The sequence below is a fragment of the Myotis myotis genome, unplaced genomic scaffold (genome assembly GCF_014108235.1).
Source record: "Myotis myotis isolate mMyoMyo1 unplaced genomic scaffold, mMyoMyo1.p scaffold_m19_p_2, whole genome shotgun sequence".
Taxonomy (NCBI): domain Eukaryota; kingdom Metazoa; phylum Chordata; class Mammalia; order Chiroptera; family Vespertilionidae; genus Myotis; species Myotis myotis.
Genome location: NW_023416324.1, coordinates 144,600,339 through 144,614,778, shown reverse-complemented (window position 1 = coordinate 144,614,778; position 14,440 = coordinate 144,600,339).

Sequence of the window (14,440 nt, the reverse complement as noted above, 5' to 3'; positions counted from 1 at the left end):
GGTAAAACTATCTTGCAGCAGTCTTAACATAGCTCTAGGAATTAATAGGATATGCAGCCTCTACTACTAGCATTTTGGCACTTTTAATGATTGATATGGTTCCTTTAGGCTTCCCTACTCTGTGATAAATATTTTCATTTTCTTCAATTCCAAAATATTGACATGATGCCCAGAGTTCTTGTAGATTACCTTCATCAGCATCTTCTCCTGATATCCACAGTTGGCTTAAATTATTGTTGCTAGCATTGAACATGTTGGTTGTTGATCAAAAACAGTAACAGCTAACACCCCCTCCCCCGCCCCAAAGCAGGCCTTGTGATAGCAGTTTATATGCATTATGTATTTACTTTTTTAAAAATTAAACTTTTGATTTTAAGATAATAGATTTTATCACATGCAGTTGTAAGAAATGATGCAAACAAATCTAATGCACCCTTTACCCAGTTTTCCCCAATAGTATTACTTTGCAGAGCTATAGTATATTATCATAACCAGGATGTTGACATTGATTGATTTTACCTATATCATTCAGATTTCCTTAGTTTTATTTGTACTTCTTGTGCTTGTGTATTGACCTCTCTGCAATTTTATTACATGTGCATGTTTGCCCACCACCATAGTCTAAACACTTTCATCACCAGAAAGATCCCTGGTGTTGTCTTTATATATAACATTCCCCTCCTTCCTGCTTTTCCTTTCTGACCCAATCCTTAACTCCTGGCAATCACTAATCTATTCTCCATTTCTATCATTTTGCCATTTCATTCATGTTATATAAATGGAATCATGCAATTTGTAAACTTTGGGGGACTGGATTTTTTTCACTAAAGAAACTTATCTGGATAAACTCCCAAATTGTATATATAAACAGTGCATTTTTTTTTTTTAACTGTGGAGCAGTATTATATGGTATGGATGTATCACAATTTGTTTAACTATTAATTCACTGAAGGACATATTGATTGTTTTGAGCTAACATGAACATGAACAATTGTGTACAGTTTCTTTTTTTTGTGTGTGTGAACATATGTTTTGATTTCTATGAGGTAAATTACCAAGAATGCAATTGCTGGGTCATGTGGTAATTGCAGATTTAGGTTTTGAAGAAACTGCCAAACTATTTATTGGAGTTTCATACCAGCAATGTGTGTGTGATCTAGTTTCTCCATCTCCTTTCCAGTTTCTTCGTAACCTTTGGAGTTGTGATTATTCTTAAAAATTTTAGTCATTTTGATAGGTGTGTAAGGATATTTTATTGTAGTTTTAATTTGCATTTCTTTAGTGGCTAATGATTTGAACATCTTTTCACATGTTAATTACCACCTGTATATTCTTTTTAGTGAAATATCTGTGCACATCTTTGTCCATTTTCTAATTGGATTGTTTGTTGTTTCGTTTTGAGAGTTCTTTATATATACTAGTCCTTATATATACTTTATATATTCTGGTCTTTTGTTGTACAGTAGTAGATTGTGGGTTTGGACAATTTTCTCTTGGTCTACAGGTTGTCTTTTCATCATCTTAATTGGTTCTTTTTCTGAGAAAGGTTTTTGGTTTTTTTTTTTCATTTTGATGAGGTTCACTTTATTGATTATTCCTTACATGAGTTATGCTTTTGGTGTCAAGTCTAAGAAGACTTTGCCTAGTTCTAGGTCCAGATGATTTTCTACTGTTTTCTTTTCCCAAAAATTTTTGTAGTTTATTATTTTTTGTTTAACTTCATGATATATTTTAGTTAATTTTAGATAAGATGTCTGGTTTAAGTTGAGGTTAGTTTTTTCCCCTCTTTGAATGTCCACTTGCTCTAGGACCATTTGTACAAGAATAGTCTTCCTTCACTGAGTTAATTTTGGACCATTTTCACAAATCAGTTTTTTTTGTTTAAAATCTCTTTGTTCTCAGGAGTTGGCCTGACCCCTTCTTGTGACTCAGGATCAATGCCTAGTGGGACTCATACCACTGTCAATAGGGTATGTTGGCCACGAGCACGATGTGGTTTTTTTTTTACTAGAGTCTTGGTGCAGACCAGTTCATGGTTGGATGCATTTTAGACAATATCAATAATCCCTATTTTGTGCATACAACACTCCAAGCCCCAGGAGAAGTTACCATGTCCAGCCTCAAGGCATGGTGCTTCTTGCCTCCCCATGTGCAAACTGTGTATATGCAGTGGGGACCAATTTTAGTATTGGCAGTAGGGAGTTTCAGCTTATATTTTCATTTCTCCTGGTGGGACTTTCTCTTGCCCTGGTCTGGCTGCGCTTGTACCAATTGTCCTGAGAGATGACTTTGTCCCATCAATGGCTGGAAAGAGCTCAATTTCTTGATTGGTTATAAGGCCATCAGATTATCTACTTTATCTTCATAGAGATTTGGTAGTTTGTGCTGTTTAAGGAATTGGTACTTTTTATGTAAATTGTTGAATATATGAGCATAAGGTTGTTTGCAGTATTCCTTTATATTTGTAAATGGCAATGGTACATTTTATCTAAACTGTTGAATGTATGAGCATAAAGTTGTTTTTACTATTCCTTTATCATTTTTAAAAATTATTATTATTTTTAAAATATATTTTTATTGATTCCAGAAAGGAAGGGAGAGAGAGAGAGATAGAAACATCAATGATGAGAGAGAATCATCTATCGACTGTCTCCTACATGCCTCCTACTGGGGATCAAGACTGAAACCTGGGCATATACCCTGACCGCTGGGCATATGGCTTGACGGGGAATCCAATCGGTGACTTCTTGGTTCCTGGGTCAGTTCTCAACCACTGAGCCACACCCATCTGGGCCTTTATCATTTTTTAAAGGGCTGCAGGATCTGCTGTGATATCCTCTGAGTCATTCTTTATATTAAATTTTTGAATTTGTGTATTCTCTATTTTAAATTTTTGTCAGTCTTTTAAAAAAAATATATATTTTATTGATTTTTTACAGAGAGGAAGGGAGAGGGATAGAGAGTTAGAAACATCGATGAGAGAGAAACATCAATCAGCTGCCTCCTGCACACCCCCTACTGGGGATGTGCCTGCAACCAAAGTACATGCCCTTGACCAGAATTGAACCTGGGACCCTTCAGTCCACAGGCTGACTCTCTATCCACTGAGCCAAACCAGTTAGGGCAATTTTTTTCAGTCTTGCTAGAGGTTTACAAATTTTACTTACATATATTTTTTTTAAGTAGAAGCTATGCCGAACCGGTTTGGCTCAGAGGATAGAGCGTCGGCCTGCGGACTGAAGTCCTGGGTTCGATTCTGGTCAAGGGCATGTACCTTGGTTAAAGGCACATCTCCAGCAGGGGCCATGTAGGAGGCAGCTGATCGATCTCTCTCATCGATGTTTCTAACTCTCTATCCCTCTCCCTTCTTCTCTGTAAAAAATCCATAAAATATATTAAAAGAATAAAGTAGAAGCTATGTTTCCTCATTGATTTTTCTCTACTGGTTTTCTGTTCTGAATTATATTTATTTCTGCTCTTTATCCTTCCTTTGCTGTTTGGGGGGCTTATTTTGGTTTTCTTTTTCTAGTTTCTTGAGGTAGCAATTTAGGTTCTTAATTTGAGGCCTTTCTCTTTTTTATTTATTGATTTTAATCCTCACCTGAGGACATGCTTATTGATTTTATAGAGAGAGGAAAAGGGGGGAGGGAGAGAGAGAGAGAGAGAGAGAGAGAGAGAGAGAGAGAGAGAGAGAGAGAGAAACATCAATGTGAGAGAGAACATAGATATTGATTGGTTGCTTCTTGTATGCACCCTGAGAGGGGATCAAACCTGCAACCTTTCAGTGTTTGTGTTAATTATTTGTGTTAATTGATGTTGTTTCTCATTGAATTTGCAAATGAGAAATTTTTAATTTTACTTTCACTGTATTCTGTATATGTTGGTTATTATGTTAGGAGACTATGTTGAAAAAAAACTGACATGCTCCATTTCTCTCTGGAGATTTATAACATACATTAAGCATTAAAGTTTCTGAGACAACCATAGAAGAAAAGGAGAACAAAAATGAATAAACTTTAGCCTCTTTACATTTGTTTAAAGTTTTCCAAATTTACTTAACAAGGACCCCTTTTGTCATATAACCTGTTGTCATTCCAAGAAACCTGTGGGAAAAATTATGCCCTGGATTACTATCCGGAACAGGGTCTTCTTTATTTTTGCATTTGTAACATTGTCTGCCAGGGCTGGGGAACCTTCTTTCTGCCAAGGGCCATTTGGATATTTATAACATCATCTGCGGGCCATACAAAACGATCAATTTAAAAATCAGCCTGCTATATTTGGTCAAACATTTAATTAACTCTCTCCTAATGCCTTGGCAGGGTCAGACCAAATGATTTCACAGGCCTTATAAGGCCCGTGGGCCAGACATTCCCCACCCCTGCCTTACAGAAAGAGGGCATACTGTACGTTTCCATTCATATGAACTTCTATTGTAGGAAGACCTAATCTTGGTGACAAAAGAATCAGAAAAAAACACACCTAGATGAATTTTGTATCTTATGCTTTGAGATATAATATTAAATATGGGAACTTGTTTCATTTAGATATGCTCTTATTTCATTATGTACATATTCCTCTTTACTTAACAATTCCAGACTATTTTTTTCTTTTGATAGTGTTTTACAAGGGTTTCAACAGTCCCATTCATTTCATTGGTGACAATGGAAGAAAAGTAGGAGTTGAATGGGCCTGTCATTTATTAACACTGAACCATTTTCTCTAAAACGGTGCCTATTCACCCTTATACCTTCATTTATTCTGAACATGTTTTGTTCTTTATTATATTCTCTATAATTTTCTTTCATTTTTACTCCAAAGATTTTTCTTTTTCTTTTCGGGTCTCACACATCTTAGTAGTTCTCCTAAATAGAGAAAATTGATCATTGTCTTGATGTAAGAAATATAGTTACATTTTTTTCAAATGTCTAAGCAACACTATTGACTATAGACAATTATTGTATTATTTTCCCATCATATTTAATTATAAAAATGATCTATTATTAATGGGGTTAGTGATCTATTAATGGGGTTTCTTTGGATAGCTGTGTGTGTGTGTGTGTGTGTGTGTGTGTATTGATAAATTTTGTTTTTATCCATTTGTATGACTTCATCCTTTTACTCCTTTGTAATAAAAATGTGTTTATAATGCAGTTGCCAGGTATAGAGTAAAATTAGAATCAATCTACTAGTCATAGGAGATTTGAACCCAGACAGCCTCAAAACAGTGTCTGAACTGAGATAGCTAGCTACTGAATTATAACATGCCCAAGTTTTTCAACTGGTGGGCTTTCCTGTAGGGCTAGGAAGTTCCTTTTTTGCCATGCATTGATTATTTCAGTTTCTGAGTACTACACTCAATATTTTATTACCTATTCACTTTTAGGAATACATGGTCACGAAAGAGATATTCATTACTTATGACTACCTGAGATGAAACTTATTTTGTCGATCATTCTTATTTTTAGGTGCACCCTACAGCCCAAGGGTGTTTCTTATACTTATTTTTCATATGAACAAACATACCTCCCCTATATTCTTCTCTATCTCCTTCCATTTACATGGACAATAATAATCTTGTCTAATGTGAGAAATTATCTCATCCTCAGACCACAGAAGGCAGTAGATGACATAGTTAAATATATAATTCTGCAATCAGAATGCATCCTAAGTTCACAACTGTGTAGCTTAGCTTTGTGACCCTGTACAAGTTAATTATGGTTCTTAACCTCAGAACACATTGAAAAGATGATAGTTTATTTTTTAGGTTGCCAACAGTTAAAACTGATTTAATTATAGTTTGTCTGGCCTGGGGCCCATCCATAGGCCTCATTCAGTGGGGTTCCCCCCTCTCTCTTCCCTCCATCATTATTTAAAAAAAATTGATATAAAATTCACATACCATAGAATTCACCCTTTTGAAGTGTACAGCTAATGGTTTTTAGCATATTCACAAGACTGTGCAACTGTAACCATTATCAAATTCCAGAGCATTTTTATTACCCCAGGAAAGAAATCCTGTACTCATTAGCATTAACTCTGTTTCCCACTCCCCAGCCTCTGGCAACCACCAATCTACTTCCTGTCTCTATGGACTTGCCGATTATGGACATTTCATAAAGTATGTGACCTTTTCTGTCTGGCTTCTTTCACATAGCATGATGTTTTCAAGGTTCATCCATGTTATACAGACTGTAGATAGCATGTGTCATACTTTGTTCCTTTTTGTAGCTTTATAATATTCCATTGTATGGGATGGGTATACTGTACTTTAATCATTCATCAGTTGATGGATATTTGGGTCATTTCCACTTTTTGGCTTTTTGCTGCTTTTTGCTGTGAACATTGTACAAGTTTTTGTGTGAATATATTTTAAGCCTCTCGATTATGTACCTGGTAGAGTTGCTGGCTCATGTGGGAACTCTGTTTAACTTTTTGAGGAACTGCTGGACTGTTTTCCAAAGAGGCTGTGCTATTTTACTCTGCCAGCAGCGTATACGAGTGCTATCTACGTTCATGCCAAACTTGCAATTTTTAAAAATCATAAGCATTTTTGTGAATCAAGTAGTAATTCATTGTGGTTTTGATTTGCATTTACCTAATGACTATAAACTCATTTTCCACCTTTACCAAATCTATTGCATTATAAACTCTATACAGGCTTGTCTATTGCTGTCCTTTTTAAAAACCTATTTGTTTCCTGTACCTAGAATGCTCTTATCTAAACCTCTTTTGCCAACACTTCATAAAGGAAAGGCTCATGGCTAAACCAAGACTTTATTCATAAAACAACCCCTGATTCCTCCATATAAAAGTTACCTTGCAATCATGTAAATATCTATAACACTTTATGCTTTTTTAAAAAATAACTATTTTGCAGCTTATTATAATTTACTAGAGGCCCGGTGCACAAAAATTTGTGCACTCGGGGGGAAGGGGGCGGGTCCCTCAGCCCAGCCTGTGCCCTCTTGCTGTCTGGGACCCCTCGGGAGATAACGACCTGCTGGCTTAGGCCTGCTCCCGGGCGGCAGAGGGCAGGCCCAATCCCTAGGTGCAGCGCCTGGTCAGGATCAGAGCAGGGCCGATTGGGGAGTTGGGGCACCGCCCCCTGTCACGCACAGAGCAGGGCCCATCAGGGGGGTTGGGGAGCTCCCCCACCCCCGTCACTCACAGAGTAGGGCCGATAGGGGACTTGGAGCACCGCCCCCTGTCACACACAGAGCAGGGCGGATCAGGGGCTTGGGGTGCTGCACCCTGTCACACTCAGGGCAGGGCCGATGGGGAGGTTATGGCTCTACCCCATCACACACAGAGCAGGGCCCATGGGGGGCGGTTGGGGCGTCGCCCTCTATCACCCACAAAGCAGGGCCAATCATGGGGTTGGGGCACCGCACCCTGTCACACACAGAGCCACAGGGCAATCAGGGAGTTGGGGAGCTCCCCCCTATCAGGCACAGAGCAGGGCTGATCAGGGGTTGGGGCGCCTTCCCCTGTCAGGAATATAGAAGGGCTGATAGGGAGGTTGTGGCCCCGCCCCCTGTCACTCACAGAGCTGCAGGGCCATCAGGGGGTTTGGGCGCTGCCCCCTGTCACGCTGTTCCCATGCCGGGAGGCCTCGTGGCTCCGCTGATCCTGGTGCTGGGAGGCATATTACCCTTTTACTATATAGGATAGAGGCCTGTTGCACGTGTGGGGGCCGGATGGTTTGCCCTGAAGGGTGTCCTGGATCAGGGTGGGGGTCCCCACTGGGGTGCCTGGCCAGCCTGGGTGAGGGGCTGAGGGCTGTTTGCAGCTGGTCACACACCCTTCAGGGTGGGGGGTCCCCACTGGGGTGCCTGGCCAGTCTGGGTGAGGGGCTGAGGGCTGTTTTCAGGCTGGCGGGTGAGGGGAGCTCCCAACCGCTCTTTTTTTTCTTTTTTTCTTTTTTTATTCTGGGCCAGCTTTAGCTCTGAGGCTCCAGCTCTTAGGCCTCCGCTCCTGAAAGCAGGTATCTGGTTTGTTTCGGTTCTATAATCAAAACAATGTATAACTCCAGCTCTGAGATCCTGGCTAGCTGAAAGCAGGTTTCTGGGGTTTTGTTTAGCTTCTATATTTGTTACAATGTTTGAAACTGCAGGCTCAGAGGCCGGCAAGGCAGGCGGGGAACGTTGGTTTACTCCTTCACTGAAGCAAGCAAGCCTCATGTTAGTTTCAAGCTGCCTGGCTGCCGGCCGCCATCTTGGCTGGCAGTTAATTTGCATATCGCCCTGATTAGCCAATGGGAATGGTAGTGGTCGCACGCTAATTACCATGTTTCTCTTTTATTAGATGGGATAGTGATCTAGCTCTGCAGAGTGGGTTTTAATATAAAGGGCAGTCTGCATTCTTTCTTTTCTCTCAGCTGTCAATATGTATCTTGCATATCACAAACAATCAGATATTAGTGAATTGAGCTGCTTATACTGGAACTCTCTTCTTTCCTTTTCTGTTCCGTAGTAGTTTGGGCTCTTACTACTTTCTGCCTGTCTTAATCTGATATAGCATTCTAACCCATTTGCCTGACACCACCTGTTTTCAATCCAAACCAATCTACATATTGTGTGAAAATAATTTTACAACCCAAGGCAAATTATGCCGTTTTTCTACCTCAAACACAATATTGTGTTCTGAGTAAGATCCAGTCTACTGAGAATGGCACTCCAAAGCCCCCCTTCTATTCACTTTATCTACACAGGGCCTGTCCTAAACTCTAGGCATTCATCTTGATTGCTTGAACAAGCTCAGTGGTATCTTGATACATACAGGAATGCTTTAGTAAGTCACAAGGCGGTAACCGCACACAACTACCTATGACGGGTAATTGGCCTGGGGCTCTGGCTGCTGCAGTCTTCACCCTGCTGCCCTAAGACTTGAGGAGAATTTATATAATCACAGCTGTGCCCTACTTATGACAAAACTTGGAGGAAGCTTTGCACAGTGCTCTTGTGCACTTTGGCTTTTGCTCATGTTGTTTCCTTTCTTGAGAAACACTGCCCTCCACTAATTCCATGGGGCCCTCCATTCCCTCCCCACAACATTGCTTCTATTATAAGAATATATACCTGTCTTTTAAGACCTGACTCTGGTGCTGCCTCAAAACTTTTTCTGATTTCTTCCTTTAAAACAATATTTTTCCTATAGCATTTTGTTTATGTATTTTTAATAAAATTACAAATAATCTCTCTGGTATTAGTTAATCCTTATTACTTTCAACCTCATGAGGTTGCAAACTCTTTGGTTTACACTTCACTCACTGTTTAACCCCTTACACTTTAATCTTCCTTGCAGACAAGATAGCCTGTGCATGGAGACATGGACTAAACATTTTTTTTGAGTTGAATTGTTGTGTATCTTATAAGTAATATTTCATATTACATGTAGAATAATTACTTTGACAGTGTTTCTAATTATTTCTTTTTAAAAAGAAATTAATCTTGGTTTTCTTACATAATTTTTTCAAAATCTAGAGCAAGTAGTTCTCAAAATTCAGTGTACATAGAGGATTGGAAGGCTGTGCCCCAATCTCAGAGTTTTCATTTAATAGCTGTGAGGTGGTATCCAAAATTAGTAATTTCTAAGTTTGCATGTGATGTGGATGCTGTTATCAAGGGATTAAATTTTGAAAAAATGCTGCACTAGGCTACAGATACACTTATTTTTCTTTAGGAAGTCTTGTGAAAATATCATTATAGGAGGATTTTTTTTTTTTTTTTTTTTTTGCATCTATGTGACAGAGTAAAATTGTTGGGGGTGGGGGGTGGTTTATGAAAACCAGAGTTTAGGCTTCCTGGCCTCAACCATTTTTTGTTAGGCTTATGCACAGGAAATAATGATGTTCCTTTGGGATTTACTCTTTTGCCAATATACTGGTATTCTAAAACCACAAATCTGCAGTGTTGTGCTAGAGATATGTCTCCTTGTGGCTCAGGAATCAAGAAACATTCTTGGAGCCTCTGTATTTTGCTTATGACCCACTTGAAGACAGAGATCATGAAGTCGACGTTGTATTTAGGTTCAAGTCCTGGAAGAGAGGGAGGAGAAGGGCCAGCTTTATTGCCGTTGTCATCTTGAAAATGTGTGATTGCAGCAAAGGTGTGGCAGAGAGGAATAAAACTGTGAGTGAGAGAGATCCATGTTCCTGGTGCCACACGGTCCCTTCTTATGCCCTGTGAAGGGTATATACCTCATAAAGAACTGTCCATTATTAAAGGCAGTGCCATTTTAATTATGTTGTGTGTTTACTAGGGCTTTGTGGGTGACACTGTGAAGCTGGCCATAATATATAACACTGCTTCTGGGATAATGCATTCTTAGTTCCAAATAACCAATTTGCAAATCAACTCAGGAAATACAACCTATCTGCAAATTGGGCACAGCTTTTACTGCAGTTTCTAAAGCATTTATGTTCTATTCATTTCCTAAAATGGCCCATTTGTACACAGAAAGGCAATAGCATGAGCAGGTGCTTCATCTGTGTAGAGGAGCGGACACTTTCCTACAGCTAGACATTGTTTATTCACATAATTGCAGAGATGATGTTAAAACCTTCTTGGTGTGCTTATAAATTTTGTCCTGGGTCAATGGGAGGTGAAAGACAATGTTTTGTGTTAGTCATCACTCCAGTGTGGCAAGTATATTAAAGCCATTGTGTCAGTGGCAGCCTCTCCGGGATGTGCCTGGCTGGGGGGCAGGCTGAGGAAGAAAGACACTTAGGAAGGAAGGAGGGGAACTAAATGATTACACTGGCTAAAGCTGTGGTCATAAAATAGTGGCCAACAGGGTCATGAATGTTTATTTTACCCAATTTTGTATCAGGACAACTGAACAGCGTCAACAATAATGGCTAGGCGAATGGTTTTGAGCAGGGAACGTGGTGACTCGCTGTCACCAGATGGGTTCCACAGGAGGCCAACTCTGAGCCAGAGCTTGGTGTGCAGATGTTTATGGAGGATGGGGGTGGGGTGGGGAGGGTTTGGGGATTGGTATTTATAGGCAAAAGGGAAGGAAGAAGTCTGGGCTGAGAGGAAAGCCTCCCTGGGCTGGTCCTGCTCTGAAGCTGGGATGACCTTTCAGTTTCCCTGGCTTAGGCTGGTAAGATATCCCTTTATCTCCCCACATTCCCCAGTCTTTGGATACAGGCTGCTCCTTTTATGGGATTTTCCTTTGGCTGAAGAAAATCCCATAAAAGGCCGAAATTGTCTGCCATCTGTGGGAGGAATATTTCAGTCCTGAAGGGAGTGTAGGTGGCAGAGCAGAGAGCATGCAGGCACCTCGGGGAGATACATGGAATAGAGCTGCATGTGCCCAGCTGAACAGACTGCTATAGGGCTTGGAACTGGAATAACATGGCCCTCATTTGTTGATTTATTGTTAATCCTTATAATAGTCCTAAAAGTCGGTAATATTAAATCCACTTTACAGAAGGAGACTTAGAAAGAAAAGTGGCTAGCCCACAGCCAGATGCATGATAAAGGCCCGAAGCAGAGTCTTTTTGAAGCTTTTTTCCTTTTGATTTTGGTTCCTGAACATACTCAAAAGTTAAGACATATACATTTTATTTTTCCCCCTCTCTTTATTTGATTTTTTTTCCATCACCATTTATCCCCCCCACACACCTTCTTCTACCTCTCCCCACCCCTCCCCCTGAACTCACCACACTGTTGTCCATGTCCATGAATTCTTTCTCTTTTTTTTTTCCATTTTTGCTCACTCCCTCCACCTCTATCCCAACACCCCCCGACCCCGAGCTGTTTTGCTTATTAATTCAGTTTCTTCATTAAATTCTACATATGAGTCTCATACTAATTTATTTCATTTAGCATAATACTCTCCAGGTTCATCCATGCTGTTGCACAGGGTAAAATGTTTTTTCTTTTTACGGCTAAGCAGTATTCCATTGTGTAAATGTACCAGAGCTGTTTGATGCACTCATCTACTGATGGACACTTGGGCTGCTTCCAAATCTTGGCTATTATAAACAAGGCTGCAATAAACATAGGGGTGCATATATTCTTTCAAATTAGTGGTTCAGGTTTCTTTGGATAAATTCCCAGAAGTGGAATTGCTGGGTCATAAGGCAGGTCGATTTTTAATTCTTTGAGGTATCTCCATATACTTTCCACAGTGGCTGCACCAGTCTGCATTCCCACCAACAGTGCACAAGGGTTCCCTTTCTCCGTATCCTTGCCAGCACTTGTTGTTTGTTGATTTATTGAAGTCACACAAATTTTCAAAGCCAGGGCAGATCCTGGAGTGGCCTCAGACTGAATGCGTACAGGCTGCGGGGCCCACCCACCAGTGTCAGGCTATGGCATAAGGGTTCCTAATGTGGAGGCCTTGGTTGGAGCTCAGCCATAGATGAGCAGAGCTAGGGGAGGAGTGAGGAGAGAATGGAGACACAAAACTCCGTGTTTCCACCTTAGAGTGAGATATGCGCTGACTGAATGCAAGAATTCATTATGGGTGAAGCAGGGTTGCGAATTAAACTCACACCACACTGAGCTGTGCGAAGAAATAATAGCTTTATGTTCTATAGATTTGATTTTCTTTACAAACTCCCTTCTATCTAGGTAGTGATGGCAGTGGAAATAAAACACCCAAATCTAGTCATTTTAATACAATAATTTATACAGGCTCTTCATGTAACTTAGTCTTTTAGATCAAGTTCTTATCTTTCGATTTACCTCCCCCTCACGTTTTCTTTCCATAATGGTATTGGGGTTATGGAGCTGGAGATGACTTGGCCTGATGGTGTCAAGGAAGAAGATGGGGGCCCTGGGAGCCTAGGACTGTAAATTTCCTCACCTGTTGCTAAGGTTGGCTCAGGTCAAATTGCGGTCTATTTGCTCTGGTTCAATTATGTTCCCGAGGATTTCCTGAAGACCTGGCATCTCCTTGCCTTTGACAGCCTTATGAGCTTCCATGAAATCTGCTTGCACCTGATGTGACTCCCAACTCTAATCTTTCCTGTTGCTCTCAGTCTCTGGGCTATTTGACCACTGCAGCAGACCCCTCTCTTGCCAGCCATGGCTATCAGCCACTTTCTGCATCCCTCCACAGTGCGTATGGCCACCTCAGCCTCTCAGGAGCTGAGGAAGCCTCCAGACCAGGGGTGGGCAAACTTTTTGACTCGAGGGCCACAATGGGTTCTTAAACTGGACCGGAGGGCCGGAACAAAAGCATGGATGGAGTGTTTGTGTGAACTAATATAAATTCAAAGTAAACATCATTACATAAAAGGGTACGGTCTTTTTTTTTTTTTTAGTTTTATTCATTTCAAACGGGCCGGATCTGGCCCGTGGGCTGTAGTTTGCCCATGGCTGCTCCAGACAGTTAGGTGCAAGCCTGCTATCTCTGACCAGAAATGAGGCATCACCTCTTTCCCTGGAATGTCTACTCCCATGCTGACTTGAGAAAGGCTGGTTAAATCATCACCTCCCTGTCTCAGACAGAAATGGGTCAAACACACTGACCTTTGCCTTGACCCTTTGTCTTTTTCCCCTGCCTCCTGCACTGGCTGACAGGGAGGGCAGGGCACACATTCGCTCTGTTCTTTTCTTCCTCTCACACCCCACCCCCAGAGCTGCACTACCAAGTATCCTTCTCTTGACCCTGGGAAGTTACTGCTGTCATCTTCGTCTTTTTTGGGGAGCAGTGATGGTGAAATTGCTATTGGGGGACAGGAAGAAGATTGAAAGCATATCTGTTTAATATTTCCAAATATATATTTTTTCTGTCATTTATGGCACAATCAATGAATCATCTTTGCATTCTTTCTCAGCACCCAATTTTCTCTGTCAGGCATTCCCATTGATATTTGCATTAATTTCTAATGCCTCAGAATTAGACCTTTTGCCAAAGTGGAGCAGAAACCTTTCTAAAACTTTGCATATTGTTAAACTGCTGAATTCAATAATTTAAGGAACCCCTTGGTTGCTTGATTGTATAGTCAAAGTAATAAAAAAAAGCTGTAAATTTCTCAGAAATTGAACTCTTCATACATTAAGCCACTTCTGATATAATTGTAATGGGTACTTGTAAGCCCACAGTGTATGATCAGAAGTCTAAGAGGTCAAAAGAGAAATTTTAAGTCATTAATATGAATGACTTCTTTAGTTATTCAATTTCCTTTAAAGTCTCATCAGTATGCAGTTTACTTTCATCTGCTGCTGATAGACCATTTCTAACATTTGACGGCCCGTTTTGGCCAACCTCATATTCTGCAGTGCTGTGTGGTTGGCAGTCTTGCTACTCAGTGTCATCTGTGGACCAGCAGACCTGACATCACCTGGAAGCTTGTTAGAAATGCGGAATCTCAGACACACCCCAGACCTACTGAATCTGCATCTGAAATTTAATGAGGTCCCCAAGGGATTTGTGTACATATTAAAGTCTCAGAAGCACTGCGCAGCAACAGGTAAAC